Source organism: Vespula pensylvanica, chromosome 3 (assembly GCF_014466175.1).
Source record: "Vespula pensylvanica isolate Volc-1 chromosome 3, ASM1446617v1, whole genome shotgun sequence".
In the NCBI taxonomy this organism is placed as follows: Eukaryota; Metazoa; Arthropoda; class Insecta; order Hymenoptera; family Vespidae; genus Vespula; species Vespula pensylvanica.
The window spans coordinates 1,812,900-1,832,506 of record NC_057687.1 but is presented as its reverse complement, the minus strand read 5'-3'; positions in this window follow the sequence as shown (position 1 = coordinate 1,832,506).

Here is a 19,607-nt window from a genome sequence, read left to right as displayed (position 1 = left end):
AGAGAGAGAGAGAGAGAGAGAGAGAGAGAGAGAGAGAGAGAGAGAGAATCTTTCGCTATCCTGCCTTTCACGCCGTTTTCCAAAGATAAACCCGGCTTGAGCTCGGCTTTATTCTTCTTCTTCTTCTTCTTCTTCTTCTTGTTCTTCTTGTTTTTCTTGTTCTTCTTGTTCTTTTTCTTTTTCTTCATTTTCTTTTTCTTCATATTTTACAGTCTCGCACCTCGCCAAGATTTACATCGGCGCAGTATATTCGCGAGTGCCGTAATAATTTTCAATGAACGAACGATGGACCGAAGTCAGCTCGTCGGCGACTTAATTGATTTCCGACGAGCCAATGATTCTCTCAAACCTTCGAAGATCCGAATGATCATCCTTCGATAATTCCTTTCTAATTGAATTGTAATAATTTACATGATTTTTTATTTTTCCTTTTTTTCTTTTTTCTCTTTTTGTAATTGAATTTCGGAGATTAAATATATCTTAAATTGTTACTTATCTCTTTCTCTATCTCTCTCTCTCTTTCTCTCTTTATATACATATATATATATATATATATATATATATATACATATATATATATATCTTAGTACATTATTATTATTTTGAATATGTACTCATATAAATAATAATTAATATAACGTATTTGTAAACAAAATACTACAAAAAATACTAAAAAAAAAAAAAAAAATAATGATAAAACATTTCGCAGCATTCTGTCGGATTAACAAAAAGTATTTATCGACATTTATATAACACTCCAATGATTTAGTCGTAACACGAAACGAATAAAAAATTTTCATACTTTTAATTTACATAAATAGTCATAATTCTCGAGAGAAGTAACCGATTATCTAATTAACTTTAGCTTCATCAAAGTGACATCGTCCTCGTATCCAATCCTTTCGCTTTTATCTCACCGCGAGGGTATCTCCGTTCGGAGAGCAACTTTGAAAGAAAGTAAAATTATGTACTACAGGATGAAAGGCTTGCGTTATCCCCAGCCTTGGAGACAGAGAGGTAGAAAGAGACAAAGACAGAGACAGAGAGAAGGATAGAGAGAGAGAGAGAGAAACAGAAAGATAGAGAAAGAAAAAGAGAGAGAGAGAGAGAGAAAGAGAGAGAAAGAGAGAGAGAGGGAGAGAGAGATAGATAGAGAAAATACGCAAGAGGAAAGCCCAACGTCAAGTAGCACGGATGGATTAATCCTCTGGCATTAATCCGCGTCCCAATTAATTATCTCCCCACGACACCAAGGCCTCCCCTAATTAGGTGTGTCCGTCGCTCTCGCACTCCGGTGTCGAAATCTTGCACCGTCGTCGTCGTAGTCGTCGTAGTCGTTGTCGTAGTCGTAGTCCTCGCCGTCATCCTTGTCGGCAGTTTGCCAATTTGTAAACTCGAAACCAGGAAAACAAGGATACTACATTTATAATAGTACGGTTTCATCGAGATTCTCTTCCTTAGCATACGTAATGGATTAGATCACGAATGTTTTGATGACCTCTTTTTGTTCTTTTTCCTTTTCTTCTTTCTTTCTTTATCTATCTATCTATCTATCTATCTATCTATCTATCTATTTCTTTTTTTTTTTTTAATCTTTTCCATCAACAACAAGTATCTTCCTTTTCTCTCGTCAACGTACGTAATGAATTAGTCTATCCTTCTCTTCTTTCTACCATCCCTTTTCTTTTCTTCTTTTCTTCTTTTCTTCTTTCTGTATTCTTTTCTTTTCTTTTATATCCTTTTCTTTTTTGAATCCTATCAGAGGAACGATTCAATGGGTTATTGCTTTCAATTTTTCCGAGTCGTTCGTTCTTACTCTCTACCATTGGCACCAAGATACCTACCTCTTGTACATTCCTCCTCCCACTTCTATCGTATCTCGGGCCTCTTCAAAGTGTAACGCCAATTATTATTCCACGGCACGAGATTACGATCTTATTACACGCATCGTAACGCCTCTCACTTTGTATTCAGCGTGTCGAGATTGCGGCCTGCCGAGAATGATCGCCGATTTTTATCGGTCACTCTTAATGCCGTATTTCTCATTGGGATTCGATCTTTCTTGCTGGGAAAATAATAAGAAGGAATCGTTCGAATCAGAACGAATTTCTCTTTTTATTTTTCCTTTTTTCTTTCTTCCTTTCTTTCTTTCTTTTTTTTTTTTTTTTTTTTTTTTTTTCGACGCGTGCAACTACGAATACGACGTTAACGATCACGTAAGCGAAGTAAGTTTCCGCTTTAGGACGAATTTAAAGATTTACTTTTGCAGATACGCTTTCTTCGTGAACGCCCTTTGAGATACGACGAGACCCTTTTCTCCCTTCCTCTTCTCTCTCTCTCTTTCTCTCTCTTGTCTATCTCTATCTTTCTCTCTCATTCTCTTTGAACAGGATCGAATTCATTCGCCTGGCTCCGTGTGCACGGCTCGTACATCAACCTGTCATAATTAATAGCGCCTTTTTGTGCCCGGACTTCTACCACCCCTTCTATCTTGATACTTTGTCTTAGGAACGGCGCAACGTACTAGAAGGGCTATTTATACTATTGTACTATCGGAACTGTGCGAGAGTCACGTCCGACACACGTTGAGAATCGTTGAAATTTACTCGATGATTTTCTTCTTATTTCCCTTTCTCTTTCTTTCGTCGGACGGACGATCGAACGAATTCGTAAGAAATCCTTCGAACGATTTCAGAAAAAAAAAAGAAACAAAAACAAAAATAAGAAGAAAAAGGAACAAAATATTAATAAAATGATTTATCTCAACATCGATGAGATCTTTAAAGATCTTTAAAGATCTTTAAGAATTTTCTATCCATTGATCATTAACGGCCATCTTTTATATCCTCTTAGATATATTCGAGAGATCGTACCATAGAAAATCTCAGGAACTCGTGGATAATATAAGCAGTCCCATTGTAACGTCTCGCATCGTAAAAACTCAATAAAGTCTATCTGTATCTCTCCGTCTCTGTCTTTCTCCCTTCGTTTGTTAAGATCGTCGAAGTAACCTTTTCTCCGATTTTCAGACACTACCACCATCATCATCACCACCACTATCACCAGTAGCAGCAACCAACAACAGTAGTAGCAGGATCGCTATCAGCATCGTGAATCGGCCGTCGTCATCGTGCTCTTTTGTCTATCTCATTCTCTCATTCTATCTTTTTTCCTTCTCTTAACACAGCGTACTTGTATTTATGGTAATTCAGTCGATGCGTTTTATCGACAATGGCAGAACGTACCGCAAGTATTAAAAGCCTCCTCTGTCAACCCTTTCTTCGAGCCCTCGCTCTTGGGGGATGCACCCTATCATCGGGTATACTCTTTCTCTCTTTCTCTCTTTCTTTCTTTCTCGTTCCATCCCTCCCGAGGGAAAGTATCGACTCCTGTCTCCCCTCTCCCTCCCTCTCCCTCTCTAACTCTTCTCTCTCATCCTACTCACGGATCTCAATCGCTCGCAAAAAATCTCATTTATCCATTGTGTTCCGTGTTACTCGATGGGTAGAGAAATGAGAAAGAGAGAGATAGAGCAATCGTAGAAGTAACCACGTGTACCTACACACACGTATATACTTACGTATCGTACATAAATATATATATATATACTATACACATATACACAGAGCTTCCGTCATCCAATTCGTCCATACTTTTGGCTCGTGCTGGTTATGCACTCGCTCTATGTTGTAAGACGTGTTTATTAAGACTCTTCCCTTCTTTTTCCTTTTATTCCTTTCTTTTTTTCTTCTCCTTCTTTTCTTCTTCTTTTCTTTTCTCTTTTTTTTCCTTTTTTTTTTCTTTTTTTCCTTCTCAACAACGAGGGATCAAAGGTCTAAGGGAATAATGTCGCTCGTAGATGAAGCTGGGGTCCACATTCGGGGTCCAAAAGATGACTTGTATGTTTTGAGAAGACCCGGAAGGTGTCTTCAACGGTACCACAAAGATTTCGTTTTATGTTCCTTTTTTTTTTTCTTTTTTTCTTTTCTTTTTTTCTTCTTTCTTTCCTTTTTATTTTTTTCGTCTCTTTTCTTTTCTCTCGAAAAAAGGATCTTACATTTGTAGCTTCACGCTCACCTAAGAGATACATAGCGCTAGCGATATGATCATAGAACGTGATTTCGATGCTAGATCGTAAGCTTTATCTGTCTCTCTTTATTCTTCTCTCTCTCTCTCTCTCTCTCTCTCTCTCGCTCTCACACACATACACATACACAAACTCGAAACTCTAATCTCTTTAACTCGACCATCGCAACCCCCTTTCGCTCGGGTTAATGTTTATGGCCGAACAATGGCAAGCCGATCGGATTGTCGCTTACAAGAGCGTGCCAATGTGTCCCGTTGGATTTAATTAAATTAACCATTAACGTTTACGATTGGAATGGACTCCATTTTCTTTTTCTTTTCATTCTATTTTTTTTCTATTTTTCCCTGTTTTTTTTTTCTTTTCTTTTTTTCCTTTCCTTTCTTTTCTCTTCTTTTCATTTATTGATCGATGCGATCGATGATCCAAAACCATTGACTATCGTCCGTATTTCAACGTGTCACGCGATTAAATTAGTTATTTGATTGTTAATCGAATTCATTTCTTCGACATGATACTCATACGTACACGTATATGGGTGCGTTGTGTCATTTCGTCATTCGCAATGACGGGATAGCGACGTGAATTACTTTATGTCATAATGAGACGATGTAATTAAGAGAGAAAAATAAAAAAATAAAATAAATAAAAGGAAAATGATGAAAATTCCTGCGATAAGATGAAAATATTTTAGGAATAGAGTTTCGAGTCTATACTCGAATTATATATACAATGAATTAATTAACTTTTGACAAATGATCAAATAAAATACATGAAGCTATCAAATTTTTAATATTGCAATCGATGCGAAGATTTATATTAAATCGAAAATATAACGTGTTGTATATATTCTTTTCTAAATATTATTATCCGATAAAAATTAAATAACATCGATATATTAAATTATTTTTATTTTTTAATAAAATAATAAATTAATCTCTTAAAACATATGTATATATAATATAATAATAATAATATATATATATATGTATATATTCATAATAATAAATTAATCTTTTAAAACATATATATATATATATATATATATATATATAATAATAAATTAATCTCTGAAAACATATATATATATATACATATACATACATGCATACATACGTACAAATATATATATATATATATATATATATATATATATATATATATATATAATGTATCATAATGTAGGTATTAAAGAATCCAAAAAAGAACGTCGGAAAAGGCCGCCATTATGGAACACGTAACCGAACGAAATATCGACGATATTGTACGAGCGGTATCGCGTGAGTAATGCCTATTGTCGATGTTACGTTGCTCGTAAGTACGCGCGGGAGAGCACGCCGAAAGGGCTACGAAGAGAAATATATATATATATATACATACACACACACACACACACACACACATTATAAAGAGAGAAAGAGAGGGAAAGAGATAAAGAGAATGAGAAAGAGAGATAGAGAGAGATACAGACAGAATGAGAGAGAGAGAGAGAGAGAGAGAGAGAGAGAGAGAGAGAGAGAGAAAGAGAGAGAGATAGATAAAGAGAGAATGAAAGAGAGTGAGAGAGATAGAGAAGAAGAGAGTTTTAGCACGGGGTGCAAGCCTCGAAAGCTTCTTCGTCGATGCGTACGAAGGGTGGTAAGGGGTGTAGGCGGCTCGAGAACGGCAGAGATGCGAATGAACGGATTAAGGGATGATCCTTTGCCGTTGGCGGGTGAGAGACGAGGAAAGGGGAAGTGAAAGAGGTACAACGACGAGCCCTCTGTCGTCGACGCTAACAGGATTGACGATTAACGTGTGGGTGCTTAGTATGTAACCGTTTTCGCTGTTGCACCGCCGGAAAACTCGTATATTTTGTACCGGAAAAGGGAGAAAGAGAAGAAGAGAAAGAGAAAGAGAGAAAGAGAGAGACAGAATATGTTTGTTGGAGTTAAGGCAATACACTTTAAACGTATATAAAATTATCTTATTATCGTTGAATCATGAAGTAAAAGTGAAAATAATCATTTTGTCAATAATGATACTAATTAAATGATAATATCTGTGTGTGTGTGTGTGTGTGTGTGTAGACTGATTTGGTAATAATCATGGCATTGAATATTTCTAAAATTAGAAGATGTAAAGAAAAGTTTATTTATTTTCATTTTATAATTTGTTTGTTTGTTTGTTTGTTTTTTTTTTTTTAATTTAAACAGCACGAATAAGAGAGAAAGGGAAAGAGAGAGAGAGAGAGAGAGAGAGAGAGAGAGAGAGAGAGAGGAGAAGAAGAAAAAAATCATAATAAAATAACAAATTTATTGGTTCATATTTTAAGAATCTATTGGAATTAATTAACAATAGTTTTGATTGTGTTATCTGATATTAATTAAAATATAATAAGTATATTGTTCGTTAGTATACCTTACTTGACAATGAAAGTTAAAATGAAAATTAAAAGAGAATATGATTAAAATTATAATAACGCTTATCTTTAGACTTAAAAAGTAATACGATGTTCAATGTAATACAATTTGACTGCAACCGACACATGAACAAAATAAAAAGAAGAGAGTGTAAAAAAAAGAAAAATATAATAATATAAATTTCAACTTAATAATCTATGAATTAGATAGATATATTTGTATATATATATATGAGACGTCTTTACTGAATTCAGTGTGTAAATTTACTGCGATTTAGCGTAAGATTTAATGTTAGATTTATTTCATTAAATATCGATATATGTATATATTATTAAAATATAATATATTAATTTTTTTAACTTTTTATTTAACGTAAAGAAATACACATGCTTATTTAATAAACAAATACACATTTTAGTTGATTAATTTAATAGATTTAAATATTCTATATATTTATAAACAATTTATACAAATAGAATACTGATAATAAAGAGATTAGAAGTTAATAAAAAATTATAATTTCTATATTAAATTTGCAAGAGGTATTTGCTTTTAAAATTTATTAACCTAAATTTTATTAAAGCATTTGTAAATGACAAAGTATATAAAGTATATGAAAGAATAAATTAGACTTATCTAAATAAATGGAGATTTAGTAGATTGATCTCTCTCCGTCATATTTAAATGTACATATTAAAAAGGATAAAAATAATATTTAGAAAATTATTTGTATTACTAGATTAAGTTTTGATATATTTCCTTTTAAATATATCAAAACATGTAATATAAATAACATTTTTATACACTCATATACACTTACCGACAAAAATTAAAAAACAAAGTAATCGTTCGTCCATATTTATATATTCTTTATCTTCCGAAATATATAGATTGAAACTAAATATAGCATGATGAGATAATATTTCATACATCATGATATCTCATTATGCTATTTTTAATTTCAACCTATCTATTTCGGAAGATAAAGAATATTGTATAAAAATGGGCGAACGATTACTTTGTTTTTTATCTTTCGTCAGTAAATGTTTTAATTTTTTTTTAATAAAATTATATATATTAATAATTATAATAATTATTCATAAATTAACATAATTCATTTTTAATAACTATATATATATATATATGAAAATAGTATAAACGAAAAATAAAAACTAAACACGATGGATATAAAATTGAAACGAAATGGAGATAAAAAAAAAAAAAGAAAAGACATCTGCAAGAAAATGCATTAAGACGTTTTTCTATGTCTATTCTCTTCGAGTATCTGTTCCCCTTTCTCCGTTTAGAATATACTTCTTCCATCCAACCATTGTCTTCCTTACGGGCGATTTTGGTTGGTCTACGAGGCATCCCGCTGATTAATGCTTATGTAATTCATTGTGCGCTAGAGACGTTGGAGGTATAATCTGGGCTCACCTCTCTCTCTCTCTGTCTCTCTCTCTCTCTCTTTCTCTCTATCTATCTATCTATCTCTCTATCTCTCTTTTTCTTCTTCCTTCAACAGTATCGGTTACCACGGACAGGTATGCACAGAAGGACGTACCCCACTACGGGAGTTTTGTTTCTCACGCAACGAACAAGGGGCACCTTCCTCCATTGTTTGCACATAGCACCGAGTAATTACCTTTCGGGATATCGTCGCCGTTGTCGTCGATATAGCGTATAAGAAAGGATAACTATATAAACCCTCAACACAAACCCTTTTCTCTCAACCTTTCATTGAACGTCCACGTGTCTCCATTGATTCACTGCTATCTTTTGATATACGAAGAAGAAGTTGAAGAATCGGTAACCGATTTATAAAAAAAAAATTATTCGATAATAAACGTCGTATAATTCGTTCGATAGCAAAAGATAGAGAAGAAGTGTAATTATCTTTCGTCCACGTATCTTCATTGACTCACTACTATCTTTCGATGTACAAAGAAGAAGTTGAAGAATCGGTAACCGATAAAAAAAAAAAATAATTCGATAATAAACATCGTATAATTCGTTCGATAGTAAAAGATAGAGAAAAAGTGTAATTATCTTTCGTCCACGTGTCTCCATTGATTCACTACTGTCTTTTCATATACGAAGAAGAAGTTGAAGAATCGGTAACCGATTTATAAAAAAAATAATTCGATAATAAATCATGTAACTCGTCTGATAGCAAAAGATAAAGGAAAAGTGTGATTATCTTTCGTCCACGTGTCTGCATTCACTCACTACTGTCTTTCGATATACGAAGAAGAAGTTGAAGAATCGGTAACCGATTTATAAAAAAAATAATTCGATAATAAACATTGTGTAACTCGTTCGATAGCAAAAGATAGAGAAAAAAAGAGAAAGAGAGAAAGAGACAGAAGGATAGAGAGAGAAAGAGAAAGAGAGAGAGAGAGAGAGGGGGAGACAGAATTGGATGGGCAGCTACGTTGCCCATTCACTCTAGGCACTACACGGCCTTTCACGGATATCAAGTTGCCCATTAGCGACTAGAGAGTCTGTCCAGTAATTACGGCTTAATTAATCCTCCGGGCTTCTTGCCCGGGCCGACTGATTAACGCGCATCACTCTCAAAGGAGGAGACCGGCACTATGATGACCTTCCGTACCGAAAAGCCGCTACCGTGACCCTTGTACTTACTTACGATCCTATCTCTTTCTCTCTTTCTCTCTCTTTACTCTTCAAATATCTTCATCTTTGTTTTTCGAAGGATCAAACGATTTCAACAAGTTCGCATTTCTGATTTGTATTTCATATTCTTCTTTCTTCAATCGAAGAAGAAGATTGAAATGAATGTGATATCACGTTAATCGTTATCGTTAATATTAACGTCAATATTTAAACGATATCGTTACTATTCCTAACAATAATATCCAATCATCTATTTATATCTTGAGTTATCTTTATTATTGTAAAGAACGGATCAATTGTCTCTCTATTGCAAATATCGAGATTGAGTAATAGCTATGAAATTAAGAACAGAAGCTCGTACGATTTTGAAAAAGTACGCTTGTAAGATCCTCAGATGATAATAGCAAATGATTCGTTTCAAAATTTCAGATATTTTTGTTAATTTAGAGATACTTTGCGTTTTTGTGATATACTTTGACACTTTGAGAGAAAACTTTTCTATTTTGAAATAAAAAGAGAAATAGAAATAGATAGACATACGGAAAGAGAGAGAGAGAGAGAGAGAGAGAGAGAGAGAGAGAGAGAGAGAGAGAGAGACAGAAACAGAAAAAGAAAGACAAAGATAGAGAAAGAGAGAGAAAAAGCTAGGTACAGGTGATACAGGTAGATGACAAACAACTGTATCCGTTTACGATCTTCCGGATGGGGAGACCTTTTCCAAGAGCACGACCCGTCCGATTAAAAGATTCATGGAGCAGAAAAACAGTCTCGCGCACGTTGCTCAGCTCTTTCATCTTTGCTTTTGGCTAAGCAGAGAAAAGGGTGAGTGAGAAATTTTTTTTTTTTTTTCGAAGGAGGGGATTTTAGGAAAGTTCGAGTGTCGTCACCATTGTAGGATCTAATTATGAAATACTGCACGAAAAGAAAAGTCATCTGAAAGTTTGAAGAGTCACTGATGCAATTCTTAAGGTATATGATCTTTCGAGAAGCTGTGTATGTATATAAGTAAGTAAGTAAGTAAGTAAGTAAGTAAATAAGTAAGTAAGTATTTATTTACGTGGAAGGTTACGACGAAATCATTCGACGAAAAAATACTTCGTGAAAATGAGAGATGAGATAAATTGTAATCTTAGAACGGAAGTCTGCATGGCATTGCGATAATCGAGAATTAAAGTGAAGTCAACACTAAGCCGAAATACGATCGAATTGCGATCGTATCGAGACGACACTTTCGTAATCAAAATGATCCGTTTCAAAGCGTTCGTTCTTGAACATAGCGATCATTAAAAACTGTTAACCGAGAAGATCTTCGATAAGGCAACGTGAATGTACGAACAATGTAATTATTTCGAAAGAAAATTCAAGATCTTCAAAGGATTACTAAACAGATTAAAATTAAAGAGATCTTTAACGAAAAACTAAAAATTCATAGATCGCATAAATAAATCATCTACAATGAACGATAATCTATCCTTTTTCGTTTCTTTTCTATATTTATAAAATATAAGGCATATAACGATTCTTAGATCGTAGAACGAGGTTAAAGACTCATCGATTGTCCGAAGTGTATCTATCCTTTCAAGATCAATTGTTCGAAAGAAGATAGATAGGTAGATAGACGGATAGATGAATGAATGGATGGATGGATGGATGGATGGATGGATGGATGGATGGATGGATGGATGGATGGATGGATAGAAAGAGAAAGAGAAAGAGAGAGAGACCGAGAGAGACGAAAGAAGAAGAAGAAAAAAAAAAGAAAAAGAAGGAGAAAAAAAAAGAAAAAAGAAAAAGAAGAAGAAGAGAAAGAGGAAGAAGAGGTTAAAGAAGAGAAAGAAGAGGACGAAGAAGAAGGCTCGATCTCGCGGAAGGGGCATTAGCGTCAATCTCTCGACTGATCGTTAATACTTCTCGGTGGAAGTTCGCACATGCCCTTTATCGCGATGCGGCTTCTACCAATCGATAGAATGGCGGACCTCGAGCTTTTGAAGAGGAAGAAGAAGAAGAAGAAGAAGAAGAAGAAGAAGAAGAAGACTAAAAAAAAAAAAACAAAAAAATAAGAAGACGAGGCAACGCTCATCATACGTACATCGAGTTCCGAGCGTTAACGAGTAACGCAAGAGTTCGAAGAGAACGAGCCGATGTGCGAGAGTTAATGACGATAGCTGAGAGCCAACAGCCCAGAGCTCAGACTCGAAGAGCCCAAGAACCAAGACGAGGGCCTGAGTTTTGCATCGGGTTGCTTCTTAGTGTGTCCCGCACACCATGGAAGGCGGAATTTAATCCAGATGCAAATTACAGTGCCCCGGCGAACGTCGTTCTCGTGCGAACAAGACGAGGAAGGGATATTCAGGAGATAAACGCCGGTAAAGGCGTCCGCCTAACGATCGAGCCCAATGACTAATGGCGATTTATCGTTGAATCGTAACGCATCGGGACTTCGACTACTCTTCGACCTTGAAAGTCATCTCGAAGGGTCGAGGGCGATCAGTCCGATGCTGTCGATCTTCCGACGGTCGAATCATTATTTTCGCTCGAGGCCTGATCGTTGCCGCTAAATTTGCGTGATACTCGTTTCTCTCGCGTGGGATCTAAAGAGAACCAGAGAGAACGAGAGAGAACGAAAGAGAGAAAGAGAAAGAGAGAGAGAAAAGAACGTTGAATTCGAATCCGGTGGCTGCTGCTTTTGGGAGAGCGTACAACCGAGAAACCGAGGAATGGGTTTTTAATCAGTGTATCCTCGACAATGGAAACCCCAGGGGGCGCCGGGCGGAACCCTTACGTAATACCTTTCTTTCCTTTCTGCCTTCGTGCATAGGTGCCCCCTATCACCCTTCCTCCGTTTCTTTTTTCTCTTTTTTTTTTTCTTTTTTTCTTTTCTCTTTTTTTATTTCTTTCTCCTACCACCAAGCGGCATCACAAATTTTTCTTATCTTCATTGGTCGTACGTACGTAGTCTTACGTTATAAAAATTCTTAAGATTATGTATGTTTATGTGTATCATATTTATTATTTATTACATTATTGTATTAAATAATATATACTCGTTATGAAACGTTGGAAATGATTCAATTTTAATGATTAAATAATTATCGACAGTATAACATTCCTATAATCGAACAATTCTTAAGTAATAAAATTCAATTACCATATACTCTAGAAAATAATACGCTTTGTCAATCAATACGATATGAAATGTTATCAAAGAGAAAAATTGTAATATAAATATTTTGTGAATATATTTGATATTAAACAAACTAGCCTCTTTTACCTTTGAAATCATTCGTAACTAAACTTTGAAGATTTCAATAAAAGGAACAAGATACTAAGTTCATATACGGAAACACGGACCAAAGGGGATTTAACTCGACACAAAGAGAGAGAAAGAGAGAGAGAGGGATAGAAATAGAAAGAGATAGACAGATAGATAGAGAGAAGAAGAGAGAGAAAGAGAGAAAGAGAAAGAGAGTGAGAAGAGGGTGTTGGCAGGGTGGGTAATTACCGAGACGCAGTCGTGGTGACGCGCCGGTAGTGGTTGAAAGTGAAACTACGGACGTGCAATCAGTGGCGGCCATATGTCAGACGGGCCAACATTAGCGCGTATATTCGCGTCAATCGAGGGGAAACGTGTCTCGTTCCCTTTCGTCTCCACTACTACCACTACCACTAGCACCATCATCAGCACGATCACTACCACCACCGTTAGCTTCACCACCACCAACCACCCTCTGTACTCGCCCACTCGAGAGTCTCTCTGATTTCTTCTTCGTCTCCTAACGCGTGCTCCGAGTACGGTTCGTATCATGAGACCCGCCAGATGAATTACTTAATGAGCTCTGGGATCGAGGGATTTTGCTTTTGAAATGAGACGGATTTTTCGTTACGTTTCGTATATCGATATATATATATATATATATATATATATATATATATATATATTGAAAATCGTAGAGTAAAAAAAAAGAAAAACGATAAAAAGGTTTACAACGACGATCATATATATATATATATATATATATATATATATAATTACCTAATTATATATATCTAATTATCTAATCATTAACATTAAATCATTTGCAATTTTTCATAATGAATATATATTATATATATATATATATATATATATATATATATACACACACATACATATATATTTATAACATTTGAAAAATCAATATTTAATCACGTTTAATATAATTATTGAGAAAATAATAAATTTGATATATATATTATTATATATATAATATAATTTATATATATTATATTATTATATTATTACATGTGTATATATATATATATATATATATATATATATATATATGATCGTCGTTGTAAATCTTTTTTACCTTTTTCTGCATTTCTTTTTCTTTTTCTTTTTCTTTTCTTATTTCTTTTATTCTTTTTTCATTTGTTTTTTGTTTCTTTTTCTTTTTATGACTTATCCACATATAGCTGATACATTTGTTATTTTTTCCTTCGAAGTCATAAATCGTTTTATCCAGATGGTTTCCCGAGCAGAACCGGTACGATAGCTTAATCATGGTCCATGTACATCAAACGATACGATCCGGCACGTGCATCGTCTTATCGAAAGACATGCTTGCGTCCCACCTTTTTAGATATCTAAAGAGAGTCTCTTTTAAGATACACACGAGTTTATACTAGCTACATATTTTATTTTTTATTCTCTCTCTCTCTCTCTCTCTCTCTCTCTCTCTCTCTCTCTCTCTCTCTCTCTCTCTCTCTCTCTTTAAAAGAATCTCTTTAACTTGTCGGACTAATCGATTGAAGAGAATAAACGATCGATGTAAAATCTCAGCTGCACTTGGCATCTGCGGAACGAACTCATAATTTTTCGTTTAACTTTTCTCTCTTGCACGATCTGGGAAATACACATACACACACACACATATGTATATATATATATATATATATATATATATATGTATATATCAAAGTATTTGCGGCTGTCAATAAAGGTGTTTACACAGAGGAGAAAATTTCACGGGAGATTGATGAAACGCCAAACGAAAGTTTCGCTGACTGGTTCTCGCTTGAAACGGTCAGCCGGTGTTTGATATAAGACCATTAGCGTACCTTCTATTTTCTACTCCCTCGAAAATTCTCCTCTAAATTCTCAACTGACCCTTGCTTTTTCCTACCTTTTTTCCTTTCTTAACCGATCAGAAAACTTTGAAGAATGATTCCGAATCATTACCAATCGCGTACGACACCCGATAGTATTGTATCGATTGTAGTCATTGTGAACGAACAGTTTCTAAGCACCGGTCTCTAAATTCAAATACTTAAAATTCTCCTACTTTCCGTCTTTTCGTTAGAAAAAAAAAAAAAATTCGTCGATACTACCAGAAAAAGATCGTAAATATTTTCCAAAAAAAAAAAAAGAAAAAAAAAAAGAAGAGAAAGAAAAAGTATAAAGAAAAGAAAAAGAAAAAAACATTCATTTCTTGAGAAAAGCGATCGTATCCGCTCCCTTTCCTTTCCTTTTCTAATACAATTTCGTTTTAAGTTTAAACGATTACGATTAACAAGAGAAGCCGGTACAGAAAAATACGTTACTATTATGCCGAAGGACGACTGACCATAAATAATTTAGAGACAGTTGACGATTTGAATTTTCACGTGAGAGCGCAACGCGCGTATAGCCGACGAAGAAAAGAAGATAGAAGAGAAGGAAGGAGCCCGTCCCGTAGGAAAAACCATTAATTTATCGCAAACTCGAATGTCTAGGAGAAAGAAAGGGAACGTTAGTAGTATCGAAGGGCTCTAGGATCCCTAAGATCCCCTTTTTCGTAGTCTTGACCCTTGATAATCGTGGGACAGGTGATCCCGAGCTGGACAACTGACCGGTAGCTCGTCGTCTATTAAAGATGAGGGTCAGATTCACTGTTTCTGTCTCTCTCTCTCTCTTTCTTTCTCTCTCTCTCTCTCTCTCTGCTTCTTTCTTTCTGTCTCTGTCTCTCTCTTCTCAACCTATGCAAATGCTAGAAGGTCTACTGAGGTGAATCGACCCTCTCATGAAATAACGTTTGATTTATTACCAACTACTGAACGCGATAGGAAGAAGGTTCTAACCCAATTTCCTTTTTTCTATCCGAGATTTTATCCCCTATCAAATTTTTATGTATTCCTATGAATCTATTTTTAATCAGTTGCATCGAGATTATTCACGGAATTGTAGAAATTTGGTACTCCATATTTGTGATCGAATATTTGGATAATTGAATCTGGTTTATTGAAAGCAATCTGTTGAGAGTCGTAGTATAATTGTTGTATTGGAATAATATTATAAGTGTATTGAATTCTTTTGGGTAGATATTTTCTTTTCGAACTTTAGTTTAATTAAAAACTTTATAATGTTGTATTGTTATTTATGTAAATATATAATGTCAAATGTATATATTATATATATATATATAAATATAACGGCGTATTATTTATTTTTATACATATGTATAATATATATATATATACATACATTCATACATATATATATATATATTTTCTTTTTAAGTCTGATTTTATTTTGTCATTAAAAATATCAATTATTAATTTATAAAGTTATATTACTAATTGTTATATTTATCATTGTCTAATTATACACAAGTTACATATAAGTTATATCTAAGTTATACATGTATATATGTATATATGAATTTAACATAAAATAATTTTTATTTTTAACATAAAATAATAAGAAGAAGATTTGATTAAAGATGATCAAAATGAAAAATTTGATAAATGAAAACATATGTGACAGTATAACAAATAAAATATTTTCTTTCAATTCACAATCTCTGTGAACTCGATTATAAAATATCTGAATTGGAAGACATGATAAGAATGAAATACAATTATAACGATATAGATATTAAATTATTTAATTAAACATGATTCTATCTTATTATTACATGTAATAATACAAGAATATAATACACATATGATATATAACAATACAATAATATAATATACCTATGATACATTATTATATTGTATTCTTATACTCTAGACTAAAAAGAGAAAAAAAAAGAAAGAAAGAAAGAAAAAAAAATAAAATATTGAAAGAAAGAGATAAATAAAAAGCAAAGATATAATCGTCGACAAAGAGAAGTATGATACATTATTAAACCGTATTATTACATTCTAGATTGAAAAGAAAAAAAAGAAAAAATAAAAAGAAACTATTAAAAGAAAAAGATAAATAAAAATCAAAGAAGAGGATAAAATCGAAGACATATATAACATATTATTAAATCATATTATTATAACTAAGATTGAAAAAAAAAAAAAAAAAGGAAAAAGAAGAAGAAAGAAAACGTTGAAAGAGATAGATAAATAAAAATCAAAGATATAATCGAAGCCAAATTATTTTTTAATAACATATTACTAAATCATACTATTATAACTAAGATTGAAAAAAAAAAAAAAAAAGAAAAAGAAAAAAGAAAAAAGGAAAAAGAAAGAAAACGTTGAAAGAAAGAGATAAATAAAACGGAAGGATATAATCGTCGATGAAGAGAAGAAATCGACGAAGAGTTCCTTTAAGTAGAGTGCCGATGGTCTTAATCGAGGACCTCTCATTACGAAGTGGCTACACCCGTTCTCTCTTATCGCAGATACAACCCTTGAGTCGTCGCCCTTGCCTCGGCCCATTGCTTTCTTCCTATCTTCAGCTTCTTCTTTCTCCTCCTCTTCTTCTTCTTCTTCTTCTTTACTTTTCTCTCTTTCTCTCTTTCTCCCTTCTCTCTCTCTCTCTCTTTTTCAAGCACTCAACTCAGGCCACTCTGAGTTTCTTTCGTCGACGATAAAGCGAGCGACGCAATAAAGGAGAAAGTGTTATTAGGGCTGTGTCCTTTGCGCTCTGGCGAAACCCCAGGACCCACCTCGACAACTACAACGACAAGGGATTGAACGACGGAAGTAACATCGGAGACAAATCCTGCCGAGTAGCGATATTCCTCTTTCTTCTCTTTCTCTTAAGTCTACCCTTCTCTCTCTTATTCTCTCCCTCTTTTTCTCTCTCTCTCTCTCTCTCTCTCTCTCTCTCTCTCTCTCTCTTTTATCGTCTTCTACTCAACTCTACCACGGTACGGTTCATAAATAAATTAATTAAGCGCGCCCGGGCAACTGATAATGTTAAAATAATACCATCGTGAGACAATGCTACTGTCCTGTGGTAGTAACTCTAGATGCCGAAAACAGATCTACAACGGTATATATATATATATATATATATATATATATATATATATATATTGCATTATAAATATATCTGTATTTTGTATTTGTAATATATATGTATGTGTGTGTGTGTGTGTTTATGTGTGTATGTATTTGAATATAGTATATATATTTTACTCGCAGTTCTTAAACTCGCTCCTCCCGGAGTTAATTTCGCGGCATTAACAGTCGAAAGAGTGCGAACAAAAGGGCTCTGAGGGTAGAGCGAAGACAGATAAGGGAAGGAAGGAGGTGGTAACACAGGAAATATGAACACACTCATAATGTAGGCGCCTTTGCCGACTACTACATTCACTACCGTTTCCACCACCGTCGTCTTTCAGCCAACAGTGACTACGCTTGAATCACTGATTCTCTCCCTTTTAAGACTAAGAAAGCCTTCTCTTCCTCTTTTAACCCCTTATCGTACGGATTTCTTTCCTTCTTTATTTACAATTAACATTTTACGTATCATCAACGAGGCTCATTAAAATAACGTCAATATTTTTCTTAACTATGTTTTCCGAAGTACGACAAGTATATCGATCTTCCTTCTTTCTTCTTTCCCTTTTTTTCTTCCTTTCTGTGAAGATGGAATAAAAGGAAGCAACTAGAAAAGAAAAGGAAAAAAAAAAAAAAAAAAGGAGAAAAAAGACCTTAACAAGAGAAATATTCGGGTGGAATCGATTACAACCGTGCGACGATTTCATCAAATTATTTCGAGCAAAGAGAGAAAGAGAGAGAGAGAAATAGAGAAAAGGATAGAGAGAGAAAAAGAAAAAGAGAAAGAGAGAGAGAGAGAGAGAGAGAGAGAGAGAGAGAGAGAAGAGTTTCGGTACCGTCGATACGTTCGTAGATACGTTAAAAGCACCGTGTCGGTGCGTGTCACGGTGAAACGTCAAGGAGTACGGGGGTGAGGAGAGGGTGGCTTTTCGAGAAGGGCCGTACAACGACCGTTACGTGGGAGAAAGCAAGAGAAAGAGAGAGAGAAAGAGAACAAGAGAGAGAGAGAGAAAAAGAGAAAGAGAGAGAGACAGAGAGAGGGAGTAAAAGAGGAGGGGCCAAACGAGGCAACGTGAAAAACAGAGATAGACAGATAGATAGATAGAGGTGGGTGGAGAGGGGAAAAGGCAGATAAAGAAGAACGAGACCGTTGGAGAGGGAAGGGAAAGGGAGAGCGAAGGGCCCGTACGTTTTCGGCGTACAAAAAGTAATTATGGGATGGTTTCCGGTAATCATATCTAGAGCGCATTGAATGAGCGCATTGTTCGGCACCCCTTCACCGATATGCACTTGTACACGGCGCCACCCCCGGTGTGCCTACTACGTTTTCCACCCCACACCCTTCTGTTCCTTGTGTTATATACGCTGTGGCTTCGGCCACCCTACGTAACCACCACTATAACCATCATTACTCGTACCTCCCTTGGCCACAGAACCAACCACTGCTACGATTTGTTCTATCTATGTACGTGTATGTATATCTGGATATCTATCTATTTATTTGACTCGGTTTCTCATTTCTATCGTATCGTGTTGTTTTCGATAATAGTTTATATGTTTTGTGTGTGTGTGTGTGTGTGTGTGTGTGTATATATATATGTAATAAATCAGATTATATATATATATATATATATATATATTTATATATTTTTATATTTTTTATATTAATATTGTTTTATTATATATATATATATAATACAACAGATTATACATATATGTGTATATATTTTATATAAATATATTTGTAATTATAATTTTACAATTAATTATAAATAGTTTTATTTATTTTATAAAAGGTTATAAAAGGATACATTTTTGTAATATTTAGAAAGCTTTGCTTTCAATTTGCAAGTTTGAAAAAGAATAATAATAAAAATTCGTTATTTAAGAATATGTTGTTTAGATAATTGCAATATATTCTATATATTAATAAATGTTTCGAGTTAAGTATTGTTCACTTTATTATTGATTTGGTATCTATCCACCATTCATATTGTGCGTGTTTAAATATACTTTTTCCAAAATTCTTTTGCTTTAATCAATTTGTTCAAAATATGAATAAATAAAAATTCAATAAAATATTTATTTATATATCTATATCTTACTCTATAGTCTCAGTAAATCTTAAAATATACGTTCAGAAACGATACAAGAAGATACGAAAAAATTTACAAAACACTTATTTCTTGTCTGAAATACAAAATGAAACAATAAAAAAAAAATTGTTTAAACATATG